This window comes from Rattus norvegicus, chromosome 1 (genome assembly GCF_036323735.1).
Source record: "Rattus norvegicus strain BN/NHsdMcwi chromosome 1, GRCr8, whole genome shotgun sequence".
In the NCBI taxonomy this organism is placed as follows: Eukaryota; Metazoa; Chordata; class Mammalia; order Rodentia; family Muridae; genus Rattus; species Rattus norvegicus.
In genome coordinates this window covers 12,617,386-12,635,081 of record NC_086019.1, presented here as the reverse complement: position 1 = coordinate 12,635,081, position 17,696 = coordinate 12,617,386, and the positions used below count along the sequence as shown (strand labels likewise).

The following is a 17,696-nucleotide window of genomic DNA, read 5'->3' as shown; positions in this document are numbered from 1 at the left end:
TATTACAGAGCAATAGTGATAAAAACTGCATGGTATTGTTACAGAGACAGACAGATAGACAAATGGAACAGAATTGAAGACCCAGAAATGAACCCACAGACTTATGGGCACTTGATTTTTGACAAAGGAGCCAAAACCATCAAATGGAAAAAAGATAGCATTTTTAGCAAATGGTGCTGGTTCAACTGGAGGTCAACATGTAGAAGAATGCAGATCGATCCATGCTTATCACCCTGTACAAAGCTTAAGTCCAAGTGGATCAAGGACCTCCACATCAAACCAGATACACTCAAACTAATAGAAGAAAAACTAGGGAAGCATCTGGAACACATGGGCACTGGAAAAAATTTCCTGAACAAAACACCAATGGCTTATGCTCTAAGATCAAGAATCGACAAATGGGATCTCATAAAACTGCAACGCTTCTGTAAGGCAAAGGACACTGTGGTTAGGACAAAATGGCAACCAACAGATTGGGAAAAGATCTTGACCAATCCTACAACAGATAGAGGCCTTATATCCAAAATATACAAAGAACTCAAGAACTTAGACCGCAGGGAGACAAATAACCGTATGAAAAAATGGGGTTCAGAGCTAAACAAAGAATTCACAGCTGAGGAATGCCGAATGGCTGAGAAACACCTAAAGAAATGTTCAACATCTTTAGTCATAAGGGAAATGCAAATCAAAACAACCCTGAGATTTCACCTCACACCAGTGAGAATGGCTAAGATCAAAAACTCAGGTGACAGCAGATACTGGCGAGGATGCGGAGAAAGAGGAACACTCCTCCATTGTTGGTGGGATTGCAGAATGGTACAACCATTCTGGAAATCAGTCTGGAGGTTCCTCAGAAAATTGGACATTGAACTGCTTGAGGATCCAGCTATACCTCTCTTGGGCATATACCCAAAAGATGCCCCAACATATAAAAAAGACACGTGCTCCACTATGTTCATCGCAGCCTTATTTATAATAGCCAGAAGCTGGAAAGAACCCAGATGCCCTTCAACAGAGGAATGGATACAGAAAATGTGGTACATCTACACAATGAAATATTACTCAGCTATCAAAAACAATTACTTTATGAAATTCGTAGGCAAATGGTCGGAACTGGAAAATATCATCCTGAGTGAGGTAACCCAATCACAGAAAAACACACATGGTATGCACTCATTGATAAGTGGCTATTAGCCCAAATGCTTGAATTACACTAGATGCATAGAACAAATGAATCTCAAGACGGATGATCAAAATGTGAATGCTTCACTCCTTCTTTAAAAGGGGAACAAGAATACCCTTGGCAGGGAATAGAGAGGCAAAGATTAAAACAGACACAGAAGGAACACCCATTCAGAGCTTGCCCTACATGTGGCCCATGCATATACAGCCATCCCATTAGACAAGATGGATGAAGCAAAGAAGTGCAGGCCGACAGGAGCCGGATGTAGATCTGTAGATCGCTCCTGAGAGACACAGCCAGAATACAGCAAACACAGAGGCGTATGCCAGCAGCAAATCACTGAACTGAGAATAGGACCCCCGTTGAAGGAATCAGAGAAAGAAATGCAAGAGCTTGAAGGGGCTCGAGACCCCATATGTACAACAATGCCAAGCAACCGGAGCTTCCAGGGACTAAGCCACTACCTAAAGACTATACATGGACTGACCCTGGACTCTGACCTCATAGGTAGCAATGAGTATCCTAGTAAGAGCACCAGTGGAAGGGGAAGCCCTGGGTCCTGCTAAGACTGAACCCCCAGTGAACTAGATTGTTGGGGGGAGGGCGGCAAGGGGGGGAGGATGGGGAGGGGAACACCCATAAAGAAGGGGAGAGGGGAGGGGGATGTTTCCCCGGAAACTGGGAAAGGGAATAACACTCGAAATATATATAAGAAATACTCGTTAATAAAAAAATAGCTTTAATGTAGATAAAACTATAATTTTATGGAACGTATTTTAAACACAGTGGAGATATTGAACTGATTTAGTGACTTCTTAAATGAATTTTGTTTAAATACATAAAAGTCCATGTAATACACTTTATGTAATATAGCTTAATGTCTAGTGAATATATTTGTATTATAGGACACTAAGGAAATTGTAAGAATGCTTTTCTTTTGCTTGGTTGACTTTCATCAATAGGAAATAAGTTAATCTGTATGTCAGTTAGCAATAAATACATGATTATGTACAGTAGTTAAATGTTATAAAAACTATTTCAATCTTTCTTTTAAAACCTAGTGTTTCCTGAGTATTATTTGTGCTTACTCGTGTGTCTCCTTCATCTCATACATCATCTGCTGATTCTATCTCCGAGGGTGGTGGGAGCAGAGATGTAGAACAGGGGATTCAGAAGCACAGTGTGCATGTATGGTATGTGTATGTATGGAGAATGAGCATACTGGGACTCTTGTCAGTTAGCAGATTAACTTTACTTAGGGTGATCGAAGGCTTTTAGTATTTTGGGGGACTGAGGGTAGAGACATCCAGGATGGGCAGAGGTCATTGCTCAGGGCTTATGCAGAATGCCTCATTAGCATAGAAAAGCATTTCAGGAATCTCATGTGCTGACTGAACAGGCTATATCAAGAGAGAGGAAACTGATCCTACACACTAATGGAAGCTATGTGTCATTCCTCAGATAGAGGCATCTGTGAGCTGAGAGAAGGAATAACTGTTAAGGAAGGATGTCCACCATTATGTGCCAGAAGACAATTCCATCAAAGGTATACTTTGATCTTAATTAGCAGTTTTCCCATAAAACATATTTCATTTTATTATTTCACTCTTTACTTTTTATAGAAGATACCTAAAATTGGATATAAATTAATGAAATTCTGTTATTCTACCAGGAACACAATAAACTTGTGTAAAAGTTAAGATGCATCTGGTCTGAATTAAGTTCATTAATTACTGAAATAACTGGGATACGTTATTTAAACCGAGTTATAACAACTTTTTGCTTTGGTGACTTCATAGTCACTTTATAGAGAGATCATTTTAGGACCAGTATATTTATTTTATGATGAGAAACATTAATGACATCCGAAAAAGTCTTTTGGAAGGTGTTTTATAGTTCAAAGAAATATGCTAACTTCATTTGACATGCAATTTAATTTATTTAAATATAAATGTGCAGGGTAAAATTGATCTGCTTCAAAAGGAAGTAAGAGACATAAAAAAATCATCATTATGTCTCTGGTGCCTAATGAATAATATCATAGTTTCTAGAAGTGATATTTCCTTGTCTTGATTTAGGGTGATCTACATTAAATCATCTAACTACAAGCTTACCAGGAACTGATGGTATAAATAGAGATTACAGATTATGGAAAAACCTTCATCGCTCGCATAACTACTGTTAGGTTATTAAGACCTTAGTGGTTTGAGAAGTATTACCGGTATCAAGTGTTTTCTCTTGAAACTTTGGTTTAGTTCACAGCCTCACCATCAATGATTTCATTTCTGATGATCAATATTGGTTCGACTACATTTTCTTGAGAATGATGGCATTCTTTTGTATGAGTCTAAAACATTAATGTAATTTGCACAAAAAAAATTCTTTTCTTTTTTCTGGGAATAATTTTGAGGGAATTTTATAGTCTCAAAGGCAGAATATTTTCTTACATTGTAAAGAATTAACTTTTGTTTTTCATTTGTTTTAATGTAGCCTGGTTGTTAATTTGTAGCACATTGGTGGGAAAAGCCACAGCAGGAAGCTTCCGGCTCCTAGTGAGATATGTAAATCACGGTAATAATCTTTGCATTAAAAGTGATGAAATAAACTTACTGTGTCCAACCCCACAGTTCTTATTCTGAGAACAAAATAAAACAAAAAATTTCATGAATAAAACCGGTACTGTTCAAAAATTTCAGTAGACTTTCCCTGGAGACTATGTTGCACTGGTTATTTTTTAGTTTTCCTCTTGGAACAGAGGCAAAACTCAAAATCAGCTGGTCCATTCATAGACTGATATTTTATTGTTAATGCATAATAATAAGTACCATATGCATATGATTATTACTAAGCATCTTATTCTCTTTTATATAAAAAGTGCATATGCATTATGGGTGTTTGTAGATGCCCAAGTGTGGTCTTATTTTTTAGAGCTTGTCAGTCTACACGAAACTACAAGAAAGAGCTTCCAAAATAAATATTTCTCACTGTGTCCTTTGGATCCTTCTAAAATAAAGAGTATAAGGAAAGTAAAACAGACCTTTAAATCATTAATGTCTTGTAAGGAACGGTGCTTTCTATTCACTCTCAGTTGTGAGAACAGCGGAGCAAAAATAGAAGAAAGGGAAACAACTGGAGAAATAGGCAGATAAATCACATGACCCAAGAACAGAGTCTGGTGGATGTCATGAAATACCTTTCCTTAATCACTGTCTCTTTCATGTCCTATTTATAATGTTTTGGTGACAATAATAATAATAAGGGTAATTAAAGCTAATAAACAATAAAATAGTAGTGGGGTGCTTTTTAGTATTTTTCACTTGATTTTCAATTTTTTATTCTTCAAGTTAATTATCTCAATTTACAGGAACAGGTAAAAGTCTAAGAAAGAAAGTACTGAATTATATCATGAGACAAATGATTTCCAAAGAAGACATTTATTTCAATCTAATTAATATTTTCAGGCAAATGATCACATCCTGTAAAAGCCCATCGCTGCTCATATGCTAATATTTCATAGGTACTGTTTTTTCCAGTAATACCAGTCAGCATTGCAACCTAAATACTCAAAAAGTTGGCATGCCTAAAATTATTTCCAGGCCCAATTTAATTTCTGCCACATTAGTGGCTGTTCACATATCATCTGGTTGAAAGATAAGGTAAGATAAAATTAAAAAAAGAAGAAAGAAAGAGAGAAAGAAAGAAAGAAAGAAAGAAAGAAAGAAAGAAAGGAAGGAAGGAAGAAAGAAAGGAAGAAAGTCTGGAGTAAGTTTTCTGCCACGTAGTATCAGAAAAGACTATTTTAAAACTATTATCGTGCTTAGAAGTACTTTCCTCTTTAATTCTCATTTAAAGCTGGCGCAAACAGAGCCAGTTCTAGCCAGGTTGCATAGTTAGCTGCTTATGGGTGTAGTGTGTTCTAAAAGGGTTAATATGCTTTCAGATAGGTTGGCAACTATCATGCCAGTGGTTATATACAAGATTTTGAATAAGATCCCAGAGAATGCTTGGAAGTATTGTTGCTTCTTACAAAAATCCAATTTTGTAGAAACTTGTTTCGATGATGAGGTGAAGATATTTTACGTCACTCATCTGACTAACAGCTGCTCACTTTACTACTCCAGAGAAATAGTAGCTCCAGGGTGACCAGACTGCTGGGACAACAGACTGAAATGTTTATCAGCTTTCGATGTATATTATTAGCTTATAGTATTCTGGATTTATGTATTGCGCTAGACTCTTCTTTTTTTCAATCATTTTGCAATTCTCGTTATTTTTGCACTGTAACAGCTATTATACTTTTAATGAATCAAAGTATCTATCTAAGACTTGTTTGCATCAGTTTAACAAGAATATCCTGAAGGCACTGACCACAAAATCACAATTCAAAAAATGTTCGAACATCTACTATATGAATATACCCTTGTTGGTAGCTAGAAATGCCTGAAAACTTACCATAGCCATATCGTGTCTGAAAAACAGTACTGCATAGCACTTCCTCGCCCTCCTGCCAATGTGTTCCCTGAGGTGTAAGTTCGAGAAGAATAGCTATAGATGTCCCGTTTGTGTCTTGAGCACTTAAATTTCTTATTTAACAATTTGATTAACAGCGTGCCTCTATATTATTCAGTCCTCACTATAATAAGATTGGGAGTAGCACACACATAGACCCCATATATGTACACACCAAAAACCATACACTCAACCATCCATACTCCTACATACTCCTACCAACAGACCCACACAAACACATGCAAACACACACTCATATTTAGAAAGCAAATGTTATTTTTAATGATCATATAGAAAAATAACACCCACAGTCTCTTCTCTAGGGCTCGTATATCCCCAAGCCATGTTATTTTGACCAGCTTATATCCAATCCATAGCAGAGGCCTTAAATTCTATCAAGAAAGTTCTTGGGGTTCCTAGAAACAGTCCTCCTACTATTTCTGATGAAAATGTAAAGACTGAACTACTGTATAATCCAGGTATGCCACTTGATAGATTCAAAAATCATTAGGTAATTGAGATAACATCGTGTTTACTGTGACACCGTTTATAACTGTCAAGTTATAGAAGCACCCAAGACGTGGTTGATGAAGTTTAAAGAAAATGTAGATTTACACAGAGCACACCAGGTTAAGTGAAAAATATCACTTCTTCAAAAAAAGAAGTAAAGAAAAAATAACTAACTTCTTCCTTTATAGTATATTTCTATGTGTGAAAAAAGGATATGTAGATTTAAAATAGCTATAAATCTTTTTAATAGATAAGCTAGGAAAAAAATAAAGTTTTAAAGAAATAATTAGGCAAATATTTAGGGAAAGGTTTGGTGAGATTGAGACTAATCAGAAAGTTTTGACTGTAATAATCTGAAACTTGTCTCCATTGAAGGAAGTTCGAGGCTGATATTAACCTGGGGATATTAATTACATTCATCTCAATATGCCAGGCTACACTAATGTCAGGGAGCACTTCTTAAAATGGGGTAGGATTGGGTTAAAGGAAATGAGGCTGAGAAGGAAGTCTATAGAACCTGACTTTTTATTTGGTTGATAACATGGGATTTGATTACTTTTCTATTAGTTGGTAACTTGGAACTCCAGATGTGGTAGGACCAGCCCAAAGTTGGGTGATCTAAACCAAAAGTGTTTCTTGTGTGAATTAGTGAAGTCTAGGGTTTTTTTTTCCTGAGTATTTTATCCATATGCTTCCTGCTCGTTGGAAATTTTTAGCATGATTTTGGTGGTAGAGTAAAAATAACTTGGAACTGTACTCTTCAGTGGAGACCTGGGTAGCACTGGTTTCTCCGTAGGTACCGATATATTTATCATTCAGCATGTGGTGCAGGGCTTCAGCCAGTATGATCATGTTCCTTACAAATTCCCAAGACATATGCTTCTTTCAAAACCTTTGTGTCTCTCATGTCATGAGAAAGGGTTCACTGTAGGCTTCCTGTGTGTGAGGTATCCTTGAAATGTGTGTTTGTTTATTAAAAATAAAAAAAAAAACATAGAAACTTGGTGTCTAAGCAGAGCAATAGACATCATAGGGAAAGAGGAGAATTCAATGGTTTTGTTTATTTGTTTGTTTCTTTTTAACTAATGAATTCATTTACCTCAGTTTTCTCTTCTCCCAGTTTCCTCCTCTCACACAGGCTTCCCCCATCTCCTCTTTTATTTTCAGAGAAGAGACCGCCCATGGATATCCAGATGCCTTGGCATATCGTGGTTAGGAGTAAGCTCATTTTCTATCTAAGGCAGACCAGATAGAGGAAAGCAATCTAAAGGCAGGCAACAGAGTCAGAGACAGCCCCTGATCCAGACCAAGCTGCAAACCTGTTACAGTATGTAAGAGGCCTAGGTCCATTCCGGGCATGCCTGTTGGTTTGGAATTCAGTTTCTGTACATCCCTAAGGACCCAGATGTGTTGATTCTGTATGTTCTCCTTTATGTCTCAGTCTCCTTCAATTCTTCCTCCCGTTCTTCCACAACACCCCCCTCGCTCTGCCTAATATTTCAATCAGGGGTTGGGTGAAGCCTCTCAGAGGAAAGCTATGCTAGACTCCTATCTGCAAGTATAAAAGAATATCATAAATATTATCAGGGGTTGGCTCTCTCCTGGGATGGTGCTCCAGTTGGACTAGTTATTTGTTGTCTACTCCCTCCCTACCAGTTATCTTTGCTCCATTGTTATCTCTGCATATCGCATAGTCAGGACAAATTGTGTATCTTAGGTTTTGTGTTTGGTTTGGTGTCCACATCCTTCCATTGGAAGTCTTGCCTGGTTTCAGGAGGTGACCATTTCAGGTTCGATATCCCATGCAGCTAGTACTCTTACCGATTTTCATATATTCCTGGGACTTTAGTATTTTTAAAAGCAAAAAAAAAATGTGAGAACTAGAGGCTTGGCTCAAAAAGTACCAACATAACCTTTTCTTAAATGGACAAAACTGCATTTCCCAAAACCATCAAAGGGATCTCATGACAAGCTGTAACTCCAAGTCAAGGGTATTTCATGTGTCTGGTTTGAATGGCACCTGTGCTAGAGTGAACATGTCTATACATAGGCACATGACACATACTCAAATTTTAAAAAGACAATAAGGGGAATGTATTCTTAAAAGAGAACAAGGACAAGTATCTTGGAGGCTTCGGAGGTAAGAAAGGGAAAGGGGAAATAAGTAACTTAAAAAAAATTTAACACACTAAACTTAAAAATTAAAAAACAACAACAACATGTAAGTGTACATAGACATCTTTTTCTTCTTCTGGAATCATCTCCAACAAGGCTTCTTAATTTTTTTCACACACAATCTCTTCTCACCTACACATTTTTTACTAGTTCTCTTGAATAAATATGGAAAGAAAGCTATGTCAAAAATAGATGATACATCATAAAAACATTATTTTAAAACAATACTTTGCTGTACATAGAGTTCTGTTTATTAAAGCTGATAATTAATTTATATATAATATGATGAGGTATGTATATTTAACTTCATATAAGGTATTCAAAATGCATAGAGTATATTGTTGCATTTATTTATTTTTATTATTCATTTAACTTACGTGTATTTTTGCCTAAATGTGTGCTTGTGTACTACTTACATACATGGCATCTGTGGATGTCAGAAGACAGCAGGAAATGTCACGGAATGAGAATTTTGGACAATTGTGATCTTCCAAGTAGGGGCTCAGAATCAGAGCCACAACATCTATTAGGCATTGAGACCACCCACCAGCCCAGGTTTTACACCTCGGCTGAATGTTTGATACTTTACAATGGGGAGCATTTTAAACATTATTCAAAGGTGAAAAATGTTTGCAATTATTAATTGATTCTGATAATTCTACACTGTACCATTCCATAGCCTGTCATGCCCAAATTTGTCTAATTACTGGAAATCAGACAGTAACAACAAGTCAAAAGTCATTTACCAATATTTTTATGAAACTTGTCATCAATCAAAACATCTACTTTCAAACTAATAATTCTAAAACAGTACAACCCTTAGATATTAATTTAATATTTACCTGCTAAAAATGGAGTGAAGAATTTAAAAGCCTCATTTCCCCATAAAAATAAGCATTATAGTTTTATGAACACATAAAACCTTGTGTGTACAGTAACTTCACTGTAGTTAGTAATATACAATCCTCTCTAATCTCAGCTATGGTATGTCAGGCAGCATTATCGTCTACTACACAGTATGCCCTGGCTCCAGTGTACATAGTGACTGATGAAACCCAAGCTACATGGAAATCATTTGATATAAACCATAAATGATACTGCTGGAAGCAGATTAGATTCATCACACATTTGATTTTGAGTTAGTATTTCCTTAGTGCCATCTTCGTTATCCCACATCTACAGTGTAGGAACTAGTGGTATAGGAGAGTGGTGGTCAGACTATGCTACTGAGTGTTATATAAGTAAATATTTACCTTCCAGAGACAACAAACAGGAGAAAAGAGAAATAATAATACAAGTTAAAAAACCTCATTTTGAGGCTGGACAAGGCAATGGAATGGGAAGAAAAGTGTCACAGGAGCAGGGAAAAGCATCAGAAAGAAGTAGACTTGTTTATGTAAAGAAATAAATATGTAAATACAGCCTGATAAGTTTCTTGTATGTGTATAGTTTGGGGCTGACAACTTGTTGTTGGATAATTAATTAGGTTAGTCATCCCTGAGTGGGACTAAGTTTCCCTCTCTCTGTCATTAGTTGCTTAGAGCTCTTCTGTGGGTGAAACTCATTGAGATTTCTCCCATTGACATTGTACTGTCAATTGGTGTTGTGCTTATTGAGTTATTGTTTAAGCATGATACTGTTGAAATTTCATGAATGTGGTTCCCTTGTCATAGGCAGAAGTCAAAATCAGATTTCTTGGTTCACTGGCTCTTTATAATCTATGTACTAGATAACGTTTGTGTGTTCATTTTAGAGACAGTAGAACAACTTTTGAGAACTGTTTATAATAAACAAATGCCTTACGAAGCACACCCTTCTATTTTCTACAGGACTTTTCATTGCGGAAATAGGAATCTTTCTGAATTTTGAACTCTCGAAATTACTTACGCGCTTTTAGATTGACCCTGAATAAAATCTTATGTATGGTGTTTAAAAATACAGTGAAGTCGTATGGTTAAAAGAGAAGGGATTAATTACCACAGGAAAGCAGCTACAGTGTTTTGGAGTATGCCGGATATATTTCCCAGATAAGCATAATTATTTGGAAGAGAAAACAGAAGCAGAGGCATTGATGGGAGCAGCAGGGGGTATTGGTAGTCATAACATAATTGCTTATTATTTTTATTTGTATCTTTGCATTTCCTTGTTTCCCATTCTCTTTGTTCTTTAATAGTACTCAAGATTTTGCTTGAAAACATTCTTTTTATTGCTTGTGTATTTAGCCTGGTCCAACCGCACGTCTCATTAAGAAGTCATAATCAGTTTCTAATATCATTATAATTTCCAAAGAAACCAACTGGGGTATCATAATCATAGGAATATGACTTCAGTAGAAACAAATAAACTAAAAAAATAATGAAACAGTATTTTTTGCAAGTATTTCAAGCAATGCACCAAAAGAATAAAAAGTACAAAATTCCAGCTCTATTTCTAGTGCAGGCTTTTAGTAAAGTCTTCATTTGGTGTTGTCCCTTGACATCCTTCTAATACTTGCTAATATCTTTTACAGCAAACAGAAAGATACCCTCAGGTTCGGAACAAAGAAGCAATAACACTATTCAAATTTAATAACATTCGTTGAGTGCCCTAAATTTGTTCACATTCTATTTTGTGCAATAGTAGTTTCCCATGTAAAATATGAACATGATCTCTTTATTGCATGCACAAAAATAAATGATGGTTATATAAATATTAAGTTTGATACAGATAACATATAGTCGCAGCCAATTCAAAGCAGTTGCAAAAATTAATGCAGTTTAGAAAATTCATCAAAAATCAGTTATGGAAAAAGAAAAAGAGAGATGAACCTGGAGCATGTTGTGCTTAGTAAATAAAGTGTTCAATAATATCTTTTGTCTTTTTTTCCATCTTTATTAAATTGGGTATTTCTTATTTACATTTCAAAAGTTATTCCCTTTCCCGGTTTCCAGGCCAACAACCCCTTAGCCCCTCCCCCTCCCCTTTTCTATAGGTGTTCCCCTCCCCATCCTCCGCCCATTATCACCCTCACCCCCAAAGAATCCCTTTCACTGGGGGTCCAGCTTGGCAGGGCCAAGGGCTACCCATTCCACTGGTGACACCAGAGTTTTTGATCTTAGCCATTTTGACTGCTGTGAGGAAGAATCTCAGGGTTGTTTTGATTTGCATTTCCCTTATGACTAAAGATGTTGAAAATTTCTTTAGGTATTTCTCAGCCACTCGATATTCCCCACCTGTGAATTCTTTGTTTAGCTCTGAACCCCATTTTTAATAGGGTTATTTGTCTCCCTGCAGTCTAACTTCATGAGTTCTTTGTATATTTTGGATATAGCCCTCTATCAGTTGTAGGATTGGTAAAGATCTTTTCCCAATCCATTGGTTGCAGTTTTGTCCTAACCACAGTGTCCTTTGCCTTACAGAAGCTTTGTAACTTTAAGAGATCCCATTTGTCGATTCTTGATCTTAGAGCATAAGCCATTGGTGTTTTGTTTAGGAAATTTTTTCCAGTGCCCATGTGTTCGACACTCTTCCCCACTTTTTCTTCTATTAGTTTGACTGTGTCTGGTTTGATGTAGAGGTCCTTAATGCACTTGGACTTAAGCTTTGTACAGGGTGATAAGGATGGACCAATCTGCATTCTTCTACATGCTGACCTCCAGTTGAACCAGGACCATTTGCTGAAAATGCTGTCTTTTATCCATTGGGTGGTTTTGGCTCCTTTGTCAAAAATCAAGTGACCATAGGTGTGTGGGTTCATTTCTGGGTCTTCAATTCTATCCCACTGGTCTATCTGCCTGTCTCTGTACCAATGCCATACAGTTTTTATCACTATTGCTCTGTAACACTGCTTGAATTCAGGGATAGTGATTCCCCCGGAAGTCCTTTTATTGTTGAGAATAGTTTTAGCAATCCTGGGTTTTTGTTATTCCAGATGAATTTGCAAATTGTTCTGTCTAACACTATGAAGAAGTAGATTGGAATTTTGATAGGGATTACATTGAATCTGCACATCCCTTTTTATTTATTTTTTAATTTCTTTTTCTTCTTTATTAACTTGGGTATTTCTATTTACATTTCAATTGTTATTCCCTTTCCAGGCCAACAACCCCTTAGCCCCTCCTCCTCCCTTCTATATGGTGTTGCCCTCCCCATCCTCCTCCCATTACTGCCCTACCCCCAACAATCACTTTCACTGGAGGTTCAGTCTTGGCAGGACCAAGGGCTTCCCCTTCCTCTGGTGCCCTTACTAGGCTATTCATTGCTACCTATGAGGTTGAAGCAGAGGGTCAGTTCATGTATAGTCTTTGGGCAGTGGCTTAGTCCCTGGAAGCTCTGGGTGGTTGGCATTTTGTTCATATGGGGTCTCAAGCCCCTTCAAGCTCTTTCAGTCCTTTCTAAGATTCCTTCAACGAAAATCCCATTCTTAGTTCAGTGGTTTAATGATGGCATTCGCCTATGTATTTGCTGTATTCTGGGTTTGTCTCGCAGGAGATATCTACATCCGGTTCCTGTCAGCCTGCACTTCTTTGCTTCATCCATCTTATCTAGTTTGGTGGCTGTATATGTATGGGCCACATGTAGGGCAGGCTCTGAATGGGTATTCCTTCTGCCTCTGTTCTAAACTTTGCCCCCCTATCCCCTCCAAAGGATATTCTTGTTCCCCTTTTAAAGAAGGAGTGAAGCATCTGCATTTTGGTCATCTTTCTTGAGTTTCATGTGTTCTGTGCATCTAGGGTAATTCGAGCATTTGGGCTAATAGCCATTTATCAATGAGTGCATACCATGTGTCTTTTTCTGTGATTGGGTGACCTCACTCAGGATAATATTTTCCAGTTCCATCCATTTGCCTATGAATTTCATAAAGTCATGGTTTATTGTAATAGCTGAGTAGTATTTCATTGTGTAGATGTACCACATTTTCTGTATCCATTCCTCTGTTGAAGGGCATCTGGGTTCTTTCCAGCTTCTGGATATTATAAATAAGGCTGCTGTGAACATAGTGGAGCATGTGTCTTTGTTATATGTTGGGGTATCTTTTGGGCATATGCCCAAGAGAGGTATAGCTGGGTCCTCAGGTAGTTCAATGTCCAATGTTCTGAGGAACCTCCAGATGATTTCCAGAATGGTTGTACCAGTCTGCACTAGCACCAACAATGGAGGAGTGTTCCTCTTTCTCCACATCTGAAAAATCTCTCCAAAAAATGTGATTGGAATTTTGATGGGGATTGCATTGAATCTGTAGATCGCTTTTGGTAAAATGGCCATTTTTGGTATATTAATCCTGCCAATCCATGGGCATGGGAGATCTTTCCATCTTCTGAGATCTTCTTCACTTTTTTTCTTCAGAGGCTTGACGTTCTTATCATACAGATCTTTCACTTGCTTGGTTAAAGTCACACCGAGGTATTTTATATTATTTGGGACTATTATGGAGGGTGTCATTTCCCTAATTTCTTTCTTGGCTTGATTCTCTTTTGTGTAGAGGAAGGCCACTGATTTATTTGAGTTAATTTTATACCCAGCCACTTTGCTGAAGGTGTTTACCAGGTTTAGTAGTTCTCTGGTGGAACTTTTGGTATCACTTAAATATACTATCATATCATCTGCAAATAGTGATATTTTGACTTCTTCTTTTCCAATCTGTATCCCTTTGATCTCCATTTGTTGTCTGATTGCTCTGGCTAGAACTTCAAGAACTATATAACTAGGGAGAGAGTGGGCAGCCTTGTCTAGTCCCTGATTTTAGTGGGATTGCTTCAAGTTTCTCTCCATATAGTTTAATGTCAGCTACTGGTTTGCTGTATATGGCTTTTACTGTGTTTAGGTATGGACCTTGAATTCCTATTCTTTCTAGGATTTTTATCATGAAGATGTGTTGAATTTTGTCAAATGCTTTCTCAGAATCTAATGACATGATGATGTGGTTTTTCTCTTTCAGTTTGTTTATATCGTGGATTATGTTGATGGTTTACCATATATTAAACCATCCCTGCATAACTGGGATGAAGCCTACTTGATCATTATGGATGATTGTTTTGATATGCTCTTGGATTCTGTTTGCAAGAATTTTATTGAGTATTTTTGTGTCAATATTCATAAGGGAAATCGGTCTGAAGTTCTCTTTCTTTGTTGGATCTTTGTGTGGTTTAGGTATAAAAGTAATTGTGGCTTCATAGAAGGAATTTGTAGCGCTCCATCTGTTTCAATTTGGTGTAATAATTTGGATAGTATTGGTATGAGGTCTTCTATGAAGGTCTGATAGAATTCTGCACTAAACCTGTCTGGACCTGGGCTCTTTTTGGTTGGGAGACCTTTAATGACTGCTTCTATTTCCTTAGGAGTTATGGGGTTGTTTAACTGGTTTATCTATTCCTGATTTAACTTCAGTACCTTGTATCTATCTAGGAAATTGTCCATTTCCTTCAGATTTTCAAGTTTTGTTGAATATAGGCTTTTTTTCCTCAGTAGGATCTGATGATTTTTTGAATTTCCTCTGATTCTGTTGTTATGTCTCCCTTTTCATGTCTGATTTTGTTAGTTTGGAAACACTCTGTGTCCTCTGGAATCATATCATGGATTTTAAAAAATAAGACCCATGCTAACAGAAAATAGTTGTGAGCATTGCTGTTGGAAATGCACAATTATCATGTATATGTCATTGGTGAGTGTCAACTTGTAGGAAAAGTACATGAATCTGGCACAGAGCTAGAGTTCATCGAGTTGTGCTGTGTCAGCAGATGTTACAGAGAGTAGATGTTAGCACCAATTTTAATTTTTGATTTTATTTAAAATTATGGGTATGTGCATGCCTGCTTAGGACTGTGCTCCTTGTCTGTGCTGGTGTTTGTGGAAATCAGAGGACAGAATCAGAATCCCTGGAATTAGATTTACATGAAGTTTTGAGCTGCCAGGTAGGTGCTGGAACCCAAGCCCAGGACCTCATCCTGGAAAAGCAGTAGGGACTTATAACCACTCAGCCATCTCTTTAGTCCCAATCTTAGACATTCTTACCAGGTTTTAAATCACTGCAGACAAAGATGGTGATGATTTGTTGTATAGTTTTGACCTTCTGTAAATGATGCTCTGTGAATATGGAAATCCAAATCCTGTGATACAGTTGTGTGCTGCTAATTTCTGCAATGTAGAGCTCAAATGAAAACACTCTGGATCTATTAAACAGTTGCATCAATATTGTGTTTAATGTTGTCTCAGTTTTCTCATTGTTCTTCTGAACCAACATTTGCCGTTGTATCTTTTAGTAATATAAAGAAATTATATTTTAAGTTTCCCAGTCATTAATGGTTTTATTTATACTTGACAAACTAAAGGTACTTTTCAGTGCTAGTCATTTACGAGATGTAAGAGGCAATGCGATATTTTATCATTATTGCACACTTGTTGTTGTAAAAATATAAAAATAAAAAAGTAATGGTTGTCTTTTACCTCGCTGGGTCTATACCTCGGGGCCCCAAGATATCTGCTAGATATCTTGGCGGAAACACATCCCAGTCGCACACTTTCTTACACTCAAACCCTCACATAAAAGAACACACAACACAATAATCTTAGATCCAATGAGTAAGATATGATTGCCCACTTAAACATACAAACCCGGTACCATCCATCCCTTGAGAACATTAATAACAACCTGTAAATACACAGAGCAGAATCTTAACATCACCTGTCATCTTGTCCTGCCAAGGCTTCTCCCCTCTCTCCCTCCAGTCTCTCTCTCTCTCTCCCTTAATCTCCTCTTCTTCCTTCAAACTTCTCTCCCGCCCATCCTTCCTTCTCCTCCAATGACAGGCCTCCTTCTATCCTGTACCTGCCCCTTACCAGTATCTTACAAATTTAATGGAGAGGTGGTTCTGGTGAAGTCACCTGAGTTCTGAGTCCTTGACTAGACAACTGTCCTTGGGGCAGTGGAATTAGCATCAAAATACAGTAATTTTAGGACAAACCACAACACACACTGGCATTGCACTTCCTAATGGCAATAGACTGTTACAGAGTTTCTTTGTGATGTGTGTTGGACCACTGCTATAGGATTTGCCTGTCGTAATAGAAAACAAAGATGGTTTGCATAATGTCTAATATATTTTGAGAAGCACAAGACATATCCATCTGCTCTACTGTGTTTTATTGTAGAGATTATAAATGCATATCTATTACCTTCTCTAAAATTCATTTAATTCAATACAGCTAACATTTGAATCAAGTCTTGCTTTGCTTCAGAGTCAGATTGTAAAGATATTGCCATTCATCACCGCCAGTGGTAAAGGTGCAATTATAACTGTGTCAGAAAGTTGCCGAGATGGAGAAGCAGATGAAGGGATGAAGTTCCAATGCAATAAAACTGAGGTGTAGAGAAAATAAAGATGAGGTGAATTTTCCATTGACTCTGATTTTATGTAATTATCAAACAGAAAGTTATGGTGGAAACTCTTGAAAGAATGATCAATTTCTCACTAGAGAATTAAGTCACTAAACACAGGAACTTCTAATTAATACTAACTCGGGGCTCCTGCGTCTCATGCAGTCTGGAAACTAGGCTCGTCAAAATTTACAAAGTAGCAAAAGAAATCTCCAGCTCTCCTTTCTGAGGAAAAGGGTTGGGAAAATAAAATTGCAATGATCTGGCCAGTGTTTGTTAACTTGTGGGTCATGACCCTGAACTTGTCACTGGTATAGCATTTTCACGTCCTTACACCATGATTCATAACAGTAGCCAAATTACACCTATGAAGTAGCAATGAAAATAATGTTATCACTGTGGGTCACCACAGCATGAAGAACTGTAGTAAAGGGTTGCAGCACTAGGGAGATCGAGGACCCCTAGTCTAATCAAAATAATTGTGAATGTTGTGATGGTGCAGCGTAACATCAGGAATCAACTGAGGCTCCATTTGGAGATAGGAAGCTTTAGGCTGCCTTCAGGGACTGTATGTAGCATCGTAACCCATGTGGTAGTCTAGTGGTTAAAAAAAAATGTATCCACGAGGTGAGCCAAGACTCTTCATGTACTTTATGTTTTCTATTAACTTATTTATTCACTTTACATCTCGATCACAGCCCTGACTCTTTTCTCCCCTCACTCCCCTCCTTCCGTCTCCCCTCCCTTTCAGGTCTGAGAAGTGGCTGACAACCCACTCTGGCACATCAAGTCACTGCAAGACGTGGTACATCCAATCATACCGAGGCCAAACAAGATTGCCCAGTCGTGGGAGGAGGATACACAGACAGAAAACAGAGTCAGGTTAAGTCCCTGCTCCAGTTGTTGCAGATCTGCATCTCAGTCTTCAAACAGGTCCCCCAACAACTGGAGCCAAGGTTTTTATTG

At 37.5% G+C, this 17,696-nt stretch overlaps 1 long non-coding RNA gene across 2 annotated transcripts in view; it reads left to right on the top strand.

The window, feature by feature from the left end:
* Positions 1-17,696, top strand: part of LOC102552459 (uncharacterized) — a 63,798-nt gene that overhangs the window by 30,397 nt on the left and 15,705 nt on the right. Inside the window, exons 2-3 of one of the 2 annotated variants that reach the window (XR_349822.5) lie at positions 2,645-2,729; positions 17,482-17,612. This is a non-coding gene — a long non-coding RNA (uncharacterized LOC102552459). The remainder of the gene's footprint in view (positions 1-2,644; positions 2,730-17,481; positions 17,613-17,696) is intronic. The other variant, XR_005497227.2, reaches the window with a different exon arrangement.